General features: G+C 46.8%; 1 long non-coding RNA gene across 1 annotated transcript; it reads right to left on the minus strand.

Annotated features, from left to right (window-relative positions):
• Positions 1–6,820: 6,820 nt before the first annotated feature.
• On the minus strand, positions 6,821–7,412 carry LOC310766901. Its single transcript, XR_014550514.1, has 2 exons — positions 7,323–7,412; positions 6,821–7,022 (listed from the first exon to the last, which is right to left on the minus strand). It is a non-coding gene; the product is annotated as an uncharacterized lncRNA (long non-coding RNA).
• Positions 7,413–7,985: the final 573 nt, after the last annotated feature.

Below are 7,985 nucleotides of genomic sequence, written 5' to 3' on the forward strand. Positions count from 1 at the left end.
GGATTCTTCAGAGAGGGAGCTAAGGTGCCCCCACCCACTGCCGATTAAGCTAGCATTTACCCCCTTCCCCCAAAAAAAGAGTCTCATATGAATAGCTAGGGCCAGGTTAGAGGCCATGTTACATATTTTTTCATTCCCTGCCAGCCCCAAGCGCAAGCACACACACACACACACACACAGTGGTGTAGCATAGGTTGCCAGTGCCTGAGGCCACATGCAGGGGTGGGAGCAATGTAAATGGACAGAGTACATATGCACATTCAACTGCCTAGTGGCAGCCACATCACCCAGGAGATCATAGTCACAAAGATAGTAAGAGAAGGGTCATTCCATTGTCTGGAGAGGTCACATCCTGGTTCGTATGGAGAAACTGTTTTCAACGGAGCCCAGTGTGGTGATTACACAGGGTTCCTGGACGTTTCACCGTCTATTGATCCCTGTGCCACCACTTTATTTCTCGCTGCCACCACCCAGGCCCCACCTGGTAAAAGTCCAGTCAGGGTTAAATTGGAACATAAACTTCTGTTTATTTATTGCAGTTTAACAAGCGTGTGGTTTCATAAACGGTATCGGTCAATTACAATCATGGGGTGCCTATCCAGACCTATAACTTCCGCTACCTGCTCTCACTCACTAACCCACCTCTCAGATATTTCCTTGTCTTCCTAGCTCCTAACTGTTCCTGACTCAGCTTATTTCTCTACACTAACTCAACCTACGCACAGACTCTATCCCAATTCACTCCCACTCCAACCAACCACCCAACGAACTCCTTCCTTCACCCCTCCCAGAGCTGGTTTTATACTCCCTCTGACTCCACCCCCTTGGGTTCTGATTGGGTAACCTGTTTAACTATTTCACCTCCAGCACTCTCATATGTTAACGTCACACCCAGCAATGGAAATGTGCCGCTGTATTGAGGCAGCACCGGGTGTTTTGTGCCCCTGATATTTTTGCACCAAGGGAAACTGCCCCCTGTGTGCCCCTCCCCTCTATGCCACTGTACTCACTATTCCAGAATGACACTAGGTCTGGGGCACTGCGAAGGATTCGAAAAAAAGAAATGGTGCCATCAGCACTGCTAAAGGTGAGCCCTGCTCCTGAGAAACTGGTGAAGAGATTCTCCCCTGTCCTGGGGGAAATGGAGAAGTGGTCCTTTTGATTTCTCTGTCCATAAACAGGGTGGAGGATTTCAAGAATCAATTTGTGCACAGTTCTAAGACAGATTGCTGTGGTATATGAAAGATCCATTTAGTCCACGGTAGCACAAGTGCTCTTAGGCAATGGATTATACCAGGCATAGGCAAACTCGGCCTTCCACATGTTTTGGGACTACAACTCCCATCATCCCTAGCTAACAGGACCAGTGGTCAGAGATGATGGGAATTGTAGTCTCAAAACATATGGAGGGCCAAGTTTGCCTATGCCTGATTATACTGTTAGAAATTTCTGATGGTAATCACAGTTCAGCAGTGGAATGGACTACCTCAGAAGGAGGTCCATAAACAGACATAGGCGTCAAGCATGGGGGGCCATGGGTGCCAAGGCCCCACAAAATTCCAAATCAGAGGGCTGCCTCCCCCAAAAAACTTCTTCACCTGCTGTGATCGCATGCCACGGGGCGTCCACATGCATGCCAGCATGCCCTGTGGTATGCATGCATGATGTCAGCATGCTTCGTGGTGTGGGGGGGCATGCTGATATCATGCGTGCATGCCGTGGGGCATGTTCCCACAGCGCACTGTCACATGGCCCCTGGCCCCCTCAATCACAGACGTTAATGGTGGTGGACTCTCCTTCACTGGAGGTTTAGAAACAGTCAAGATCCATTAGTTGGATGTGCAGAAAGAACATAGGAAGAGGGAAATGTTTCTCTCCCTCTGTCGCATAATGCTAGAATATGAGGGTGCCCAATGGAAACATTAGGTGGTAGGTTGAGGACTGGGGAAATGGCACACTTCTTTGCATGATCAGAACTAGCTTAAGGATTTCAGTGTTGTAAGACAGGGATGGGGAACCTGTGGCCCTCCACCAGCCCCAGCCAGCTGGGATGATTGGGGGTTGAAATCCAACAACATCTGGAGGGCTGGATGGTTCCTCACCTCTGCTGCAGGATATGGTGATGGGCACTGGGATGGCTCATAGAGAAAAAGGTCTACCAACAACTATCAGTCATAGTAAACTAGGGATGATTGAGGGACTCAATATTTGCAACTCCTTCTATGAAACATCCTGATCTACACCTGTTGGAAGAATGTGCGGGTTGGACTTTAGTTCTCCCACAGATTTCACACTTCTTGGAACGATGCAATGCAGTTCTTAGCAAAGCACACATTTTTAGGGCATTTTAAGAACAAAGGAAGAGCGGGCTGTATCAGCCAATAGCCAGCCTAATGCAGCATCCCTTTCTCATAGTGGCTTCCCAGATGCCTGTGGGAAACTCCCAAGTAGGACCTGATCAATGGTTGATTAAAATGATCAATGTAGAAATTGATCAGAATGAAATTCTGAGCAGAGAGAGAGAGAGAGAGAGAGAGAGAGCGAGAGAGAGCGCAAAACTGTTACAGACTGGAAATAAGCAGACACATATATCCCAAAGGATAGCAAAGTGTAACCTTCATATGCATGTCACTGAGGATCAGACGTTCAGCTCAAAGAATAGGTGAGGGATGTTGACTTCATTTAGGGACCTTGTATTTCCCAGATTTGCTTGCAAAATATTGCTAGTCCAAGTCCCCCTCCCCCCAAAAAAGAGGACAATGGAGGAGATGGAACCTTTGCCCAGTGGTGGTGACATAACTGATATACACACACCCACACACACACACCCAGGAGCTCAATAGTACATACATGCTTGCCCCACTCTCCATTTTACCCTCACAACAACTCTATGAGGTAGGTTGGGCTGAGAGATAGTGATAATCCTAAAGACACCCAGTAAGTTTTACAGATGACTGAGGATCTAGGTCCTAGTCCAGCACTCTAACCATTGCACCATACTGTTTCTCTTCTGTAGGCAAACATACTTGGGGGGAGGGAGTTGTCTCTCAAGCCAAAGTTGGGTGTTCCACAAATGAACTCTGAACCAGATTCTTACCACTTCTTACTCTTTGTTTTATGGAGGCTACTGAGTTGCTGGAACTGACAGGGACAGAATGACCCCAAACCCTGTGCTACAGACCAGGGTTGGAGAGCGAACTTCAGACACAGCCAAATAAGCAGAGTTGGCGGGTTTGTTGTCTTGAGCAAATTGTGATCCATTGATTTTTTTAAAAAAAATGTACACTGCAAAAATTGGATTTCTACAGAAAAAAAAAGAATAACGAACATAACTGGAAATGCAGTTCTGTATCGTTGTTGCAGCCCAAGTGTTATCCATTGCGTGCCTGCATGTGTTAGATTTCCAAATGAGCATTACTCAAGTTATAGATCTGCTTTCATTCTTTCAATTTATCCCAGTGCTTTGAAAGATGAGCAGGGCAAAGATAGTATGCTGGCCAAGCGCAGGAGACTTTCTTTTTTAGTCTTTTGCTTGGTTAGATTTTTTTTAAAACAACAACCACCCAACAACACTGAGGGGAATAGTCAAATCTACCAGCATTCCTGTGGTTTTGTTTATATGTCCACCTTGGATCAATAGCCCCTAGATCTCTCAGAATAGTTTAATAAGCATTCTCAAGGCAGCACGCAAGAAAGAAGAGAATTGATTGACCGAATGCTGCTGTTAAAGATATATTTTTGGCACGGCATCTCGTGTGAATTCATTGATTTCGGGTAGAGGGTTGGGTGTGGAGAGACGTAAATGTCAGGTTCAGGAAACCCCTTCCTATAAACTCTGCTCCTCTAGGTGCCTGGCATGTTGGCTACAAGCAGTCTTTTAAAGATCTTAGAGCAGGACCTCAGGTATCTGCTGTGGCCCGCCACAACCCAGTGTATTTTGAAACTGTGGCAATTTTTAGTATCCTTACTTGTTTCTCTGTGGTGCATCAGATAGCATTGGAAACAGTGTGTCATGCTCACATTAAGGTAAAGGTAAAGGGACCCTTGACCATTAAGTCCAGTCATGACCGACTCTGGGGTTGCGGTGCTCATCTCGCTTTATTGGCCGAGGGAGCCGGCGTACAGCTTCCGGGTCATGTGGCCAGCATGACTAAGCCGCTTCTGGCAGACCAGAGCAGCGCACAGAAATGCCGTTTACCTTCCCACTGGAATGGTACCTATTTATCTACTTGCACTTTGACGTGCTTTCGAACTGCTAGGTTGGCAGGAGCAGGGACCGAGCAACAGGAGCTCACCCCGTCGCGGGGATTCGAACTCACATTAGAGAACTCCTTTTCTGAAAAGGGTCTGGGGCTCCCAGAAGGTGGCCTTAGTCAGGGACAGCAAAGAACAATGGACAAGGAGGACCTGGTAAACTTTCCAGGAAGACCTGCAAGCGAACTCTTTGAAACAGAGGCAGAACAAGCCCTGAACCCTGGGGAGAGATGGTTCCTCAAGATGCAGAGTGAGACCCTCTCAGTCAGAAGTGCTCAGTGGCAGAGGAGGACTGCTTGTGAATAAAGGGCTACTCAGAAAGAAAATCCAGGTGGGCCCTGGGTGGAGTTTTGGCAGCTGTGATTTAAAACAACCTCTCCATCGACTCTGAGCTGTTCAAGCGTATTGGCAAGGCAGCTACAGCAATGGCTTGTCTCTCCAAAAAGATATGGAAGAGTGTGATGCTAACGTCCAATACCAAGAGGAAGGTCTTCCTTGTGTGTTGAGCAGACTGCTTTATGGAAGTGAGTTGTGGGCAACTTAGAACTGTCAGGAGTGACATCTTAATGCTTTCCACATGCTCTGCATCAGGAGGACTTGGGGCCTAACATGGCAGGACAGGGTCTCAAACTAAGATGTGCTTTCCCGACCCCACAGTCCCAGCATGTTCTCACTCCTGTCTTAGTTACATCTATGCTGGCTTGGTCATGTCCACCAAATGGAAGATAGTAGGTTCCCCAAGGACATGCTCTACACAGAGCTGTCTTCAAGCACCTTGCCTGTTGGCAGACCAGCTCTGCATTACAAAGATGTCTGCAAATGTGACATGGAGGCTGGCAACATGAAGCCCACCCTTTGCAGGCAACCATAGCGTCTGGAGACAGAAAGTCAGGTCATGCATCCATAGCAGTGACCACAGAAGGAATGACCGCTGGGAGGAGCACAGAGGGAAGAAATGTCATGGTGCATCTGCAGCAACTGGACACCTTCATCTGCCTCATGTCTCTCTATCTTTGGTCTCTTCAGCCACCACAGGCACTGTAGCCTTCTAATGGTTTGACCTCATCCTCAAAGGTCCTATACTGAGTCAGACCCTCCATCCATCTAGCTGAGTACTGTTTTCACTGACCAGTATGTAGTTCTGCAGGATTTCAGGCTGAGGATATTTCCAGCCAGGGATTAAACCTGGAGCCTTCTGCAAAGTGGATCATCATCATCATTTTTAATTTGTATACCATCTTTCTATCTTAAAATACCCAAGGCGGTTTACAAGCAGAAGAAACAAACAAACAAAAAATGTACATCTTATAACAATCTAATGCAATGCAAAAATGTGATAATCAAACAAAACTTCAAAATAAGCAACCTACATAAAAAGTAACATTCAACAATCATTAGAATAGTATAAAATAATAATATCAACATATAAAAGTTAATCAGAAATCCACTCAACCGTTACAATAAATAGTTTCTAAACTATAATCAATAAAACAACAGCAAGCCACAGTACATAAAATAATACAATACAAATTGAGAAGCAGAGACTAGAGGGTGGGGCAAGGCAGGTGGAAGGAGGCCTTGCCTGACGGAGTCTCTCCCCTTGTCAGGGAACTGCCATTGGAGCTAGAGGTGAAGGGAAGGCTCCAGAGGAATGCCGGAGAGGGTCCCAGTAGGGAGAGAGGCAGCCCATCTGCTGGGGAAGGAAATCAGCGTAACACCAGTGGAGAAGGGGGGCAGATGGGGGAATCGGAGAGGAGGCTCCAAGACTCCTCGCCGGAGACCAGCGGAGAGAGTACGGGTACTCCGCTGCCCACACCCTCCCTGTGCAGAAGACTTCCGCGCAGGGAGAGTAGGAGGAGACTTGGCGTCAAAGAACTTCTTTGCTGGAAGAAGTTCAAGAAACGCCCACTGACGGATTCTGCCAGTGACTGAGACAGCCACGAAGCTAGAGGCTGTCCAGACAGAAAGGGTTCAACCAGGTAACCTAGCCAGGAGTGGCAGCAACTTACGCACGAGCAACCCCTAGAACCATTACACCCCTCACAGTTCTTCCTCCAGGACCAGCTCCCTTCTGGTCTACCACAGAGCCACATCCATTTCCCGCAACTTGCCGCAGCTTCTGTTGCTTTGCATTTCAAACAGTGTCTCTCCTTAGAAGCATTTCAAGTTTTAAAATATACCGAGTGGTTCTTTTCCTCCTTTCTCAAGGAAAAAGAAATACAAAGGAGCAGCCTTTAAAAACATACCACCACGTCTCCTTCCCCACCCACCGCACAAAGCTTCTCTTTCACATTCTTCACTCTAGCCAAGACGGAGTGGCTTCACTGGGTATACTGGAAAGTCTCTCTTTTTGGGCCCATTAAAGAGCACTCCTTTAACCTTCCTCTATGACACATCTCAAAGGATATTAGTCTTGCTGTTCTGCTCTTTGCAGGCTCAAGGGCAATTATGTTCTTGCTGAGGTATTGTGACAAATGCTGTCGAAAATGGCCTGGCTGAGGTATAACTAGAGCCTTAGCTAGCAGTAATACCTCCCCCTAAGATTTATATTATACTCCGGCAGCACTCAAAGCCTGTGCCATGTTTATTTTCTCCACTGGAGCCATATATTTGACTGTAGGTTTAAAGACATTTTCTCCATCTTGTTTCCATTTTTCTCTTCTCGGTCGTCTTTACAAACCGACATCCCATGCTGCTGCTGCTGCTGCTGCTGCTGTTCTTCCACCAAAGCCATTTCACATCTCCATGCAACAGAGTTTCTGAGATGACTGGAATGTAAGAACATTGGTGGCTATTAAACAGTATGCTCAAGCCGTGCAGTCCCTTCTCAAAGGTGGTTCTAGATGATTGGCTATCGGGAGCTGTGATCGATCAAGAGAGGGAGTCCACAGAGCCCAGTTTATAGAAGGAGAGCAACACCCTTGTGAGCCATCACCTCTGTACTGGAAGCTTTTCTCCCTAAGTAGTGTTTGGTTAATGAGTGGCAACCGCTGGTCATGTGCTGATGGGGGATGAGTTGTGTTTCCCCCCCACCCCATATGGGGGAAAGAATAAGTTGCATGGGGTACCTCTGCTTCTTCTAGCCCATGGGAGTTCTAGCCCATGGGAGCCAGCTTCATAAAGCTCCAGTTAAGGCCAGCCCCTGCCTCATAGACAACCATAGAGTTGGAAGTGACCTCAAGAGTCATTTAATCCAAGGGATTGTGATGCAATAACCTCAGCTCAAACATCCATGACTTGGTTTTTCTTGGAGTGGTGTGTCAGTTTGCATGTCTTAGTGCAGAAAGTATTGATCTGATGTGTGGAGATCTTTCCTATTCTGCCTAATTCAAGAGGGTTCTGGAAGCTACTGGAAGCTTCTCTGTATGAAGGCAGCTTCATGATTGTTTGGGTTATACCTTCTGGGAAGCTGGTTTGAACTGGTTCTCTTATCTCTTCCAATTAAGGTCATCCTGACTATAAATAAAGGCCAGAAGGAGCCTCGGTTTCACATTCTCTTTCGATCTCTCTTCCTTCTGGTGTGGTGTTCTGTACATAGTATGCTTAGTGCTAAGGTAACTTGTTATAAGCTTATAAGGTTTGTAAGTGCTGCAACTGGATTTCTCATGGACTGTGCCAATCCTGAACGTACTGGATTTGTGAACATTATGCCTATTTGCCTTCAGCACAAGTAAAGTGAACTCTGCTACATGTTTAAGGTTTTCCTCCACATGTATGACATGGTGATCCAC

Source organism: Podarcis filfolensis (assembly GCF_964270895.1).
Source record: "Podarcis filfolensis genome assembly, chromosome: 7".
Taxonomy (NCBI): domain Eukaryota; kingdom Metazoa; phylum Chordata; class Lepidosauria; order Squamata; family Lacertidae; genus Podarcis; species Podarcis filfolensis.